Source organism: Mercenaria mercenaria, unplaced genomic scaffold, assembly GCF_021730395.1.
Source record: "Mercenaria mercenaria strain notata unplaced genomic scaffold, MADL_Memer_1 contig_3990, whole genome shotgun sequence".
NCBI classification, from domain to species: domain Eukaryota; kingdom Metazoa; phylum Mollusca; class Bivalvia; order Venerida; family Veneridae; genus Mercenaria; species Mercenaria mercenaria.
The window spans coordinates 24,767-35,888 of record NW_026462183.1 but is presented as its reverse complement, the minus strand read 5'-3'; the positions used below and the strand labels follow the sequence as shown (position 1 = coordinate 35,888).

General features: G+C 36.9%; 1 long non-coding RNA gene across 1 annotated transcript; it reads right to left on the bottom strand.

Annotated features, from left to right (window-relative positions):
• Nucleotides 1–4,528: 4,528 nt before the first annotated feature.
• On the bottom strand, nt 4,529–10,783 carry LOC123547754 (uncharacterized). The gene is made up of 3 exons (XR_006685734.2): nt 10,116–10,783; nt 6,176–6,243; nt 4,529–4,729 (listed from the first exon to the last, which is right to left on the bottom strand). It is a non-coding gene; the product is annotated as an uncharacterized LOC123547754 (long non-coding RNA).
• Nucleotides 10,784–11,122: the final 339 nt, after the last annotated feature.

The following is an 11,122-nucleotide window of genomic DNA, read 5'->3' as shown; positions in this document are numbered from 1 at the left end:
AATTGACTCATGTGCAGTGATCATAAGAGTTTATCAAAGATTACCAAAAATCTTCTTGGCGATACAAATCAGGTGATTTTACCATCACAATCATCTCCACAGCATCTCGCACAAGATTTCAGTGACTTCTTTATTGGAAAGATCGAAACAATCAGAAACGATATAGCATCGCAAACACAATCTGTATCTGATTTAGATGACATAGAAACTGAATACACAGGTGTCATTATGTAGAGTTTACTCAAGCCTCAGAAGACGAAGTGAAATCAATTATCAAAAAGTCAGCGAACAAATCATGCGAACTAGATCCTATCCCAACATGGTTATTAAAAGAATGTCTTGACGAACTAACACCAGTGATAACAACAATTATGAATGCATCTCTAGATGCTGCGTATGTGCCCAAGCGTTCAAACATTCACGAATAAGACCTCTTCTAAAAAAGCCAAGCCTAGATTCTAATGTCCTAAAAAACTATAGACCTGTGTCAAACTTGCCGTTTCTGTCTAAAATCTTAGAAAAATGGTAGATGTTCGAATTGAAAATATCATCTGAGGAACAACGAACTTCATGAAGTTAATCATCTGCTTATAAAAAATTCCACTCAACCGAAACCGCCCTATAAAAGTTCAAAATGACATTCTTCAATCGTTGGATAAGAACAATGTGACTATTCTTGTGATGCTTGATCTCTCTGCAGCATTTGACACTATTGACCACGGGAAGTTGATTCATCGCCTTGAACGTCACTTTGGTGTTACAGGCAAGCCACTCGCCATGGATGATGTCATACCTTAGTGACCGCTACCAGACCGTATGCATAGATGGCGAGCTATCACAACCAGTGCTAATGAAGTACAGTGTACCCCAAGGGTCTGTCCTGGGCCAAAGAACTACACAATGTACACAAAACCAGTCGGAGCTATCTGCAGAAAGCACGGACTGAACAATCATTTCTATGCGGACGATTCGCAGTTATATCAATCCTTCAAACCAATAAATAAAATGTCTATTGAAGAGACCATCATCGCGTTGAAAGTTGTTTAAAGGATATAGTAAGTTGGATGAATTACTAACATGTTGAAACTCAATGCTGAAAAAACAGAATTAATCATATTTTCATCTGAACACAAGACACAATCTGTTTCTAACATATCTGTGAAAGTGGACGGCTCTGAAATCAAACAATCAGGCGTGTCAGGAACCTCGGTGCTTTCCTGATTCGAACATGAGGATGGAGCAACATGTGAATAGTGTGTGTAGAAATTCCTATGCACAGTTGCGGCAAATTAGTCACATCAGACAATATATAACCGCAAACGCAACCAAATCTCTAATCAACTCTCTTGTTACATCACGTTTGGATTATTGCAACTCTCTTCTATATGGAATTCCAAAACGGTCAATGAACAAACTGCAATATGTCCAAAACACGGCAGCTAGAATCGTAACAGAACATCCAGATACGACCTATAAACGCCTGTTCTGCGTGAACTCCATTGGCTTCCTGTGCAATGTAGGGTAGAATACAAAATTTATAACACATACATATAAGGCACTCAAAGATCAATCACCAGCTTATGTAGCGAACATGCTAGAAATATATACACCATCCAGAAATCTGAGATCGCAGAATAATGCATTAAAACTAGTGGTGCCCAAAGTCGAACAATACGATTTGGTGACAGAGCTTTCAGACAGCTGCTGCGAGGTTATGGAATGCCCTCCCATCTGGCATAAGAGAGTGCAAGACCGTGCAAAGTTTCAAAAAAGCGCTAAAGACGCATTATTTCATACAATTCTTTGGCAACTAACATCTCACTGATTACCTGATTTATAATGAGGTACTTTGCCGGCCAATTAATTACTTTAATTAAGAACTCCAGTGTGACAGAATAATATTGGCGGTGTTTTTTTTTCTGTGGGATGTATCGTGGATGTTCTCCGGACCGTTTAGGTAGGGATTGGCCCAATCATCCGGGACGGTTTGCATGCTGTGATGCATTTCGCAGACATCATACCGTTTAATTCTGTCTGTTCAAAATGTAAGATATCTTCTGTTCTATTCTGCTGTGACCTGTGTCTTTGATAGGTCAGTTAATGTTTTATGATATTGTATTTTGTTTTATGTTTTGATCTGCCTACCTTCCAATTTAAAATGCTGGTATCTTATTACCGTAATGTAATTTTAATTTCTTCTATAATAGTTCAATTCCCATTTTTTATTGAACATTATATAAATGTTTTTATGTAAAGCACTTTTGAACGTATTTTTATATGAAAAGAGTGCTATATAAATGTGGTATATAATAATAATAAAAAAAAAATAATATGCCAATACAAGTTGTGTGCAAGTCTGAGTAAAATTGACTGCAAACTGTGGTCTCTTATCGTGTTCACAAGAAACTGTGAACGGATGATCTACGGACGGACGATGGATGAAGCGCGATCATGAAAGCTCACCTTGTCACTACGTGACAGGTGAGCTAAACACTGATATAGTAAAGTTATGGCAATCAGAATACATGTAAACAATTATTTCCCATCTAGATAATTCCCTTGCATCTTTCTAAAAATTTAGTTTTATTTAAAGAATATCACTGCTGTCACATTTGTATAATATGCCTATACTTCACATGACTGACACTCCCATAATTTTGATTGCAAAGCATATTAAATATATACCTTAATTTTTCAATAGGGAATTTAAGTATCATTTTCAGGCAGCTTTGAAAGTCCTAAACAAAAATGTAAAATAAAAATTTTATTAAGTCTGCTTGAATGACGGAAATTTAGATAAATAACTAAGTAAGCATGGCATGTTTCATCTAATGATACCATGTATTTCTAATGCACAGGGACTTTTGAAGCAAGCGACAACAAGAGGGCCATGATGGCCCTATATCGCTCACCTGTTATCATTGCACTTTAGGACAAGAAGGTCCTCAGTAAAAATATTTAAGTCCAAAGGACAGGGACAACAAAGGGAAGAAATTTAACCAAAAAGAAAAAACAATTCTTACAAGGTACAGATATGTCAAAATGCACCTAAAAATTGGAGGTACCATCCATGTTGTACCACAGGAAAGTGGTCTCGGTTTTTCCCTACGGCCAATAATAAAAAAGTTACCAAAAATAAGCTATTTATAGTAACGTAAAAGGGAAGTAATTAAAAAAAAAAAAATATTGTAAGTGAACAAAAGAAGGCTCTGCCAAATAAATCTGTTGACATAAATGAAATTTCAGATCAGTATCTTCATTAGTTACGGAGATATACCCATTTTAATTTGAAATAAAGGGAGGTAATTTGACATAAAATCAGTCCATAGTTATCTACCCTGACTGTCTCAGTCCAACTAATGACAATTATGAAATTTCAAATAAGTCCTATAAGTACTTACTGATATAAATCCATTTTGATTACAATCAGGGGAGGTAATCAGTTTGGCCAGTTAAAGAAAGGAAACAAGACCTTGTGGTGATACAAGTTGTGTGCAAGTTTGGTTAAAATCAAATCATAACTGAAGCTGCTATTGTGCAGACAAGGTCAAAATAGCTAATTTTGGCCCTTTCAGGGGCCATAACTCTGGAACCCATTATGGGATCTAGCCGGTTCAATAAAGGAACTGAGATCTTATGGTGACACAAGTTTTGTGCAAGTTTGGTTAAATTCAGATCATAAAAGAAGCTGCTATTGTGCAGACAAGGTCAAAATAGCTAATTTTGGCCCTTTCAGGGGCCATAACTCTAGAACCCATAAAGGAATCTCACCAGTTCAAGAAAGGAACCAAGATCTTAAGGTGATACAAGCTGTGTGCTTTATGGTTAAAATAAAATCATAAATGAAGCTGCTATTGTGTAGACAAGGTCAAAATATCTAATTCTGGCCCTTTCAGGGGCCATAACTCTTGAACCCATAATGGAATCTGGCCAGTTCCAGAAAGGAACCAAGATCTTATGATGATACAAGTTGTGTGCCAGTTTGGTAAAAATCAAATCATAAATAAGCTGCTATTGTGCAGACAAGGTCAAAATAGCTAATTTTGGCCCTTTCAGGGGCCATAACTCTGAAACCCATAATGGGATCTGGCCAGTTCAAGAAAGGAACCGAGATCTTATGGTGATACAAGTTGTGTGCAAGTTTGGTTAAAATAAAATCATAAATGAAACCACTATCGTGCAGACAAGAAATTGTTGATGGACGGACGCACAGACGACGGACGAAGGGTGATCACAAAAGCTCACCTTGTCACTATGTGACAGGTGAGCTAAAACAAGTGATTTTGATTCCAAAATGAGCAGAAGGTTTTACATTTTGCGACAACTTTTACATTGAGGAACCAGTGAAAAGCCATGAATTTATTTCCCAAATAGAGAGTTTCCCCTGTTCAATACTGAAGATGACTTATAATTAAACTTGAGGAAGTAAATGAATTTCAAGACGACATTTCTCCCTGTACTTTTTTATGGTCAACTTTTAAATGATTCAGAAAGGAAATTGAGCTTAATATCTTGAACAAATTATAACTCACAGACATTCAAGAATATTGGACTTTAAATGTAGACATCTTAAGACAAACCTTTCATCTGTAATATTAACATCTACATCTTGCTCTAGAAGGTATCTTACAGATTCTATATCACCAAAGCCAGCAGCAGCATGAAGAAGTGTTGTCTTTGTATTATCTCCACTATCTATGATCAATATTCCATGTCTTGTGAAACAGATCTATAAATTAACAAGAAAAGTTTTTGAAAACATCAATCGTTTTGTTTGTTTTAAGTTTAGAGCCATTTTGAAACAGTATTTCAGTTATGTAATGGGGACATTTAACCTAACCAGTGTTCCTGGATTTTTTCCTATAGTAAAATGTGCTTCACAAGTAGCTGCCAACTTATACACATGAAATCTGAGGTGGGAGATGAATAATGCTCATTATTATTCAACTTTACAATTTTATACACTGTATTAGATCTATTGTGCACATCATATGAAACCGGTAGAGCTAATTCAAAGCATAACTGAGCCAATATGATAAAAGCAGGACCAATATTTGAATACAGGGCCAATACAAAATTCAAGTATTCTGACTGGTTCAAAATAGAGGGCCAATACAGAGAAGTCACTTGTGTCAGATTTTTAAATGATGCCATTTTGTTTTTACATAAGAATTATACATTACATTAGTTTTAACATTTTCAACAAAAATAGGTAACATGTTCATGTAATATAACTAAGTAAGACTGAGTAGATGTAAGATGTTGATACATATTGTTCTGTAGATTATGACGATACTTTCAGCTTAATCAATATTGTTGTGTGATTACACAACACTTCGGTGTTTTTTATATAATCAATATTGTGTACAAACAAGTTCCTGCCATAAGTCTGACAATTTTCAAGGAAATAAATATTGAGAAAGTATGCAAAACTCAGTTTAATTGAAAGGATGGGACTTATCTTAAAGAGACATTTAGATAGTGTGGATTATTTGTGCAATAATAACAGTGATTCACATGCTGGGAAATGGATGAATGTGAACTAACTGCAAGAATAAAACAAGGCATTGGGTATATAATATGTGATTGGTCATCAACACGTGTACAATTTTGTGTCTCGTTGCCTGCAGCCTACAAAATGACATTTAAGGCAGTTTCTATCACATCTCAAATGGTAATATACTCACGGTAATATAATCACTAGAGAAAATAAATACCGTAAGTTCCAGTTATTGCTGATTATGTCATGGCATATATCTCTCAAAATTACTCACACATACAGTAACTACTTACAACCCATTCTGTTTTACTTGCTTAAATGTTAATGCTTAAAACACAGTTTTCGATCTTCAACATGTATAACAACCGAAAGGTAACTCAGAAGTTCTAATGGTGTCACCGCCAATGTTCGAAAGTTTAAAAATAAACTTACCATTAATCAGGAGATTTCATATTTGCCTAGTTATTTGTCCTCTGGCAGTGGTATTGGCTAGCCTTTGGCCAATACAACAACCTATGGACAAAAAACAAGGCCAATATGAAATTGCCTGGTTATACTTATGATATATACTTTGCATTATGTTTATTTGTTCACTCGTAACAAAGTGTTTCCTGCTGTATGACTGTTTCAACAGAAAAACAAAGGTACTAAAATTTACCAATAAAGAAAACTTACCTTTGTGTTCTCCAAACTGAAACATGACTCATCTGTTGTGCTGGGTGAGAGCAAAACTTTTGGAATGTCTAAAAATAGGAAAAACAAAATACTAATTACAGTTTAACTGTTACAGTATACCTAATTTCTTTAAAGACAAATCCTAACACAAACTTCTTACAGCAGAGAGATGCAGTCCAATAGGCTCCTATCTTCCTCCAATCCCCATTCCCCCTCCCCCCCCCCACCTCCCCCACACAAAAAAACTAGAGTTATCACAGGAGTGACCAATTATACCCCCACAATATAGTCTAGTCACAGAACTAAACCAAAGTCAAGGCCGAACTTGCTTGACCTTTAACCTACTGACCTCAAAACCAATATAGGTCATCTGCTGGTCATGATAAACCTCCCTATGAAGTTTCATAATCCTTGGCCCAAGCATTCTCAAGTTATTGTCCCGAAAAAGTTTAAATGTTCCGGTCACTCTGACCTTTGACCTTTGGAACTAAAAATCAACAGGGGTCATCTGCTGGTCATGACCAACTTCCCTATTAAGTTTCATGATCCTAGTCCAAAGTGTTCTAAAGTTATTGTCCAAAAACCGTTTTAAATGTTCCAGGTTACTGTGACCTTGAGCTGTGACCTACTGACTTATAATTCATAAGGGGTCATCTGCTGGTCATATCCAACTTCCTTATCAATTGTCATGATCCTAGACCCAAGCGTTCTAAAGTTATTATCTGGAAACTGTTTAACTGTTTCATGTCATTGTAACCTTAACCTTTGACCTACTGCCTTCAAAGTCGAACTCGACCTGTACTTTACCATGTTATATCTGTGTACAAAAAATTATGATCCTAGACCCAAGCATTCTCAAGTTACCATCTGGAAACCTTTTCACTGTTCTGAGCCACTGTGACCTTGACCTTTGACCTACTGACCTCAAAGTCAAACTTGACCTGTATTTCATGATGTTACACCTGTGTACCAAAACTTTATGATCCTAGGCCCAAGCATTCTTAAGATATCCGGAAACCGTTTTACTGTTCAGGGTCACTGTGACCTTTGACCAACTGACCACAAAGTCAAACTTGACCTGTATTTTATCATGTTATACCTGTGTACAAAAATTATAATCCTAGACCCAAGTGCTCTCAAGTTATCATCCGGAAACTGTTTAACTGTTTCGAGTCACTGTGACCTTGACCTTTGACCTACTGAGCCCAAAGTCGAACTTGACTTGTATTTTCTGATGTTACACCAGTGTACCAAAAATTATTTAAATAGGTTAAGCCTTCCATGAGTTATCATCCGGAAACCATGAAAATCAACGGACCGACAGACCAACCGACAAGCTCACTCCTATATACCCCCACCAAAACTTCATTTTGTGGGGGTATAAATATAATTATCACAGACAAAGTACACTTCATGGTGATCCAGTGCATGAAGTTTCACTGGAATCCCTTCAAAATGTAGAAGCTGTTTGCTCCATAGAATTTTTACAGAGGTGAGATAGGGGCATCTGGACCTCCATCTTTGTCTATCACAGAAAAATATGTCAACTTCATGGTGACAAACTTCATGGTGACAATATGTATGAAATTGGAATCCCTTTAAAATCTGCTCCATAAAGTTTTTACATAGAGAATGAACCCTATTTCCCATCCAAGAGAAGAATTTGCCATGCACATCTACACATGTATGAAGCTTCATTTGAGTCCCTTTTAAAACACGAAAGTAGTTCACTTTACAATTTTTTTGTGGAGATTGGGGCCTCTGAGCATCTCACCTTTGTTCACCCCAAATAAAGATTTGTCATGCACACCTACATATCATGGTATTCATGTGTACTACGTTTCTCCTGAATTAGTTTGCTCCGCAATTTTTTGCAAGGGACTGACCAATTGACTGCATGACTACAATACAACTCCTTTATACCCCCTAAACTAACATAAAACCTATAACTGAATGTAGATAATTATATACTAAATTGAAAACTGAGGACATTACTGAAATCCTGATTTGATTATTTTTCAGCATTTTGTTAATATTTTTTTGTAATTTCTTCTTTAATTTCTATGTATTTCTCCCTGAAAATAGTCCCACCTATCAAGCTGTTTAACAAGAGCTGTCAGAGGCCAGCAACGCTTGACTATTCAACAGCCTTGTCAACTGAATGAATATGGAAGTCGAAAAACGGGCATAATTTAGTAAAAAAGCAAAGTAGGGTTATGGAACCTGCAAAGTGCTTATCAGTGCATGACAGTGGACAAGTGTGAGAAGTTTCAATCCATTCCCATTAGTGGGTACTGAGACACCAGCTTACATATAAGAATTTAACCCAAAACTCTTAAGTTGAAAAAGGGGCATAATTTTGTAAAATGCAAAGTTGAGTTTTTGACCCTTTGCACAGCATGTCATATCATGACAGTGAACAAGTGTGTGAAGTTTCAATCTTTTCCCATTAGTGGATACTGAGATACCAGCTTACATACAAAAACTGAACCAAAAATTTCTATGTTGAAAAAGGGGCGTAATTTTGTAAAAAAGCAAAATAAAGTTATGGGACCTGCTTTGTGCATGTCAGATCATGACAGTGAACAAGAGTGTGAAGCTTCAATCCATCCCAATTAGTGAGTATTGAGATACCAGCTTACATACAAAACCTTAACCAAAAAATTCTATGTCGAAAAAGGGGCATAATTTTGTAAAAAAGCAAAATAGAGTTATGGAACCTGTGCAATGTAAGTCAGTTTATCACAGTGAATAAGTGTGTGAAGTTTCAATCCATTCCTACAAGTGATTGCTGAGATACCAGCTTACATACGTAAACTAAACCAAATCGGGACGCAGACACCAATGTGGATGCCAACACATGGGCGAGTCCAATATCTCTACTATTCAATGAATAGTAGAGCTAAAAATGTGTAATTCCCAGTGATACATTGTGCAAGAAACAGGAAGGCATTATAAATTCTCCCATACTGAATGTACATGTGCATTTAATGTTTGTTTGTTTGTTTTGGGTTTAACGCCATTTTTCAACAGTATTTCAGTCATGTAACGGCGGGCAGTTAGCCTAACCAGTGTTCCTGGATTCTGTACCAGTACAAACCTGTTCTCCGCAAGTAACTGCCGACTTCCCCACATGAATTATCAGAGGTGGAGGATGAATGATGTCAGACACAATGTCTTTTATCAAATCGTCACGGAGAACATGCGCCCCGCCCGGGGATCCAACCAGCGACCCTGCGATCTGTAGACCAATGCTCTCCCTACTAAGCTAAGCGGGCGGGCTGTGCATTTAATGTACACTATCAAATATAGGTTAAACCTAACTCTAACCTTAAATCGGCATAATACTCAATTTTGTTTGTTTGTTTGTTTGTTTTGGGTTTAACGCCGTTTTTCAACAGTATTTCAGTCATGTAACGGCGGGCAGTTAACCTAACCAGTGTTCCTGGATTCTGTACCAGTACAAACCTGTTCTCCGCAAGTAACTGCCAACTTCCCCACGTGAATTATCAGAGGTGGAGGACTAATGATTTCAGACACAATGTCGTTTATCAAATAGTCACGGAGAACATACGCCCCGCCCGAGGATCGAACTCGCGACCCCGCGATCCGTAGACCAACGCTCTAACCTACTGAGCTAAGCGGGCGGGCATAATACTCAATACTTGCATACATCCAAAAGGTGTGAATTAATGTTTGTGGCATGACACAGCACACCTAAGCATTACTAAGGGCCAGATCTCCTCAGCTGGGCATGGTACATTCAATATACGCACTTATTGATACATTTCTATTAGTTTACCCCTGCCTCCACTCCTCCAGGGAGCATGCAATTAACGATGAATGGGTAGTCCCGGACATTAAACAGTGAGTATTCACAAGAACTCATTTTGAGACTGTTATGCTCTAGTAAGCTAGAAAACATAGTTATATCACATACCATCAGCCCGACCTGCATCAGAATGCACTGACTCTTCAAAGTTACCACTTGGTATCTCTTCATTCTACAAGTAAGGCCACACCAAATTGATAAGTTGTTCATCGGATTTTTTTCTGAAAAAATTGAGGCGGCGAGCGAAAAAATAATTTAAATATTTGTTTAGGTTTTTGAGAAAATCAGGAGCGAGCGAAGAGTGAAGAAATATATTTATCTTCATTTGGCTCTCGGCTGACTAATAAAAACCTTAAAATAGAATGCATAGCCCTTTTAAATTAAAAAGTAAGTCCCCAGGGATTGAGAAAATCTGACCTGCAGACGCACAACAAAGCGAACTCGTGATAAAAATGTATTAACAGTGTCATACAGTACACTGTAATCAAATAATGCATGCTTTTGAAAATGCTGTTAGAAAATATGTAATAAACAACAATGCATAACCTTACACCATACTTATCACATACATATGTGACTTGAATATTTACTGCTATGAAAATGTAGCATTCTTAGCTGACTTTACAAAGTTTTTGATACATCAAATATTAAGTTTTATATAATGACCAATAGCTCTGTACTTTCAAAGCTTCTGACTATCATGCCCCTTTTACTGGCAAAGCTCTAATTCAGAAAAGTTGAGCATGATGTCTTACTGTACAGCTCTTTTTCTAACTTTAAACTTTTATAACCAGGCGCGTAGCTACCTATACGCAAAAAACGCAGTTGCGTACACATGGTCCTCAAAAATTAAAAACACAAACAGTCTAAAAATGAAATAAAAACTGAAGGGGGAGGGGGTATATACCGATATATTTCCTTTCTTTCAGAAGAACTCTTAACAGCAATCTTTGTCGCGCTTTCAATGTAATGAAGTACATATTAAGCATAGGGGAAGATTTATCTTTCTTGAAAAGTTTCTTCACCGCCAAGTTTAAATATGACCGAATGCCAGTCAGATGGTCCGTCTTATCCAGACGTTTTACACGGGAACCTGAGCCTAAATGATGAATGAA